Source organism: Echinops telfairi, unplaced genomic scaffold, assembly GCF_000313985.2.
Source record: "Echinops telfairi isolate 266 unplaced genomic scaffold, ASM31398v2 ScPeMD7_7424;HRSCAF=8462, whole genome shotgun sequence".
NCBI lineage: Eukaryota > Metazoa > Chordata > Mammalia > Afrosoricida > Tenrecidae > Echinops > Echinops telfairi.
In genome coordinates, this window is record NW_022111324.1 from 91,498,955 (window position 1) to 91,500,997 (window position 2,043).

The following is a 2,043-nucleotide window of genomic DNA, read 5'->3' on the forward strand; positions in this document are numbered from 1 at the left end:
CTGTTTGTTGGCCTTTAGGGGTGTTTTCCAGTCCAGTCTGTTGGGGCACCATGCCCTGGCCCCAAAGTCCACCTTCAGCATTCCCTGGGGACCTCGCCACTCCATTCCCTTGTTGTTCTGTTGCACCCCCTAAGTGTTTTGCCTCAGTGGCACACAGTATTTTTTACTTCTCATGAAACCCATTACTTCCTCTCACAGTAGAGTTTTCAATGTACCCTTTGAATCAGAAAGGAGTAATGACAAGATATGTAAGCAGGTATTTTGAGTTGAAGAGCTGGGAAAATTCACAACACATTGTGAGGATGAGAACACAATACTTGAATATTGTGTTTTCCTTTCATCAACATAAAGATGAAAAGTTTTAGAGTAGCGGTTCTCAATCTGTCGGTGGCAACCCCTTTGGGGGTCAAATGACCCTTTCACAGGGGTCACCTAAAACCACCGGAAAACACATATTTCAGCTGGTCTTAGGAACTGAGACACCACTCCTCTATGTCTCCAGGCAGGTCCGTCCACATGCAGATATGCCCACATATGAGTACCCAGCGTGAAGATTGTTACTCATGCTACACCATGTTTCAAGACAAAGTTTCATTTATTTATAATTAGAAATAAATATTTCACAATATATAAGTACATATTATTTTTGTGATTATCACTATGCTTTAATTATGTTCAATTTGTAACTATGAAAATACATCCTGCATATCAGATATTTACATTATGATTCATAACAGTAGCAAAATTACAGTTATGAAGTAGTAACGAAGATAATTTTATGGTTGGGGGTCACCACAACATGAGGAACTGTATTAAAGGGCCGCAGCATTAGGACAGTTGAGACCACTGTTTTAGAAGCTTTTCACATACACTTGGATTTACTGTCATTAAGGAAACACAAAACCCTTTGAGGTTACTGCCACTGTACTATTTCCAAGACACACTTTGATTGAAAAGACATGACCCATTCTCTTCCCTAACAGTTCTTAAAGCCCAATGAGTTTTACTTCTTTTCACGAAATGCATTAAATTCTTGAAATGTAACAGTTGTCTAAATATAATGTTCTTTAAAAGAGAGTAATGTCAAGAGATTCATGGCATACCTTGAAAAGAAATTGTGTATTTATAACACACAATAACTTACTTTTTCTTAAAAAACACATTACACCAAGGGCTCAAAACATTCTCAGATGTTTTGAGAATGATGATGGCAACAAATGTACAAATGTGCTTGATATAATGGATGTATGTATGGATTGTGGTAAGCGTTGTACGAGCCCCCAAATAAATGATTTAAAAAAAACAAAAAACATGTTACATCCTTCTCACAGTACAGTTCTCAATATATAATTTGAATCAGAAAGGAGTAATGTCACAAGACATTTAAATGTGTACTTTGAGTTTAAAAACTGGGAAAATCCACAATACATTCTGAGGATGAGGAAACAATTTACCTTAGGGTTGCAAGAACAATAATGTACCCATTAAATAGTGAATGGCATTGATAAGAGCACAACAATTTTACTTCCATTAAAGAAATGCTTTGTACTCTTCAAACAGAACAGTTCTCTAAACGTCATGTGAATAAATAGTCACATTAAAAGATTCCTGGTGCATATTTAAAAGCATGTAGGGAATTGCAGTCATTGGAGGTCACCCTCTTGCAGTTGTGGTATATGTTTTTTTCATTTTGGTGTATGAAAACAAGTACTCATGAACCTATAGAGTTAGCAAGAGGAAGAAGGGTTTGGGGAAAAGGGGCCACAGAGATGTTGGTGGGGTGAAGGGGTGATGACGTCAAGGGGTCCATATAGAAAAAGAATGTTTGGAAACTGATTGTGGTAGCAAATGTAGAACTCTGCTGGATGTGATTGAACTATGGAATTATTTGATATATGTATTAATCCCAATTAATTAAAAAATTGGTTCCCCCTTTCCACCCCACCCTCCCTCCACCCTCCCAGTATCGCCACTCTCAGCACTGGTCCTGAAGGGATCATCTGTCCTGGATTCCCTGTGTTTCCAGTTCCTATCTGTACCAGT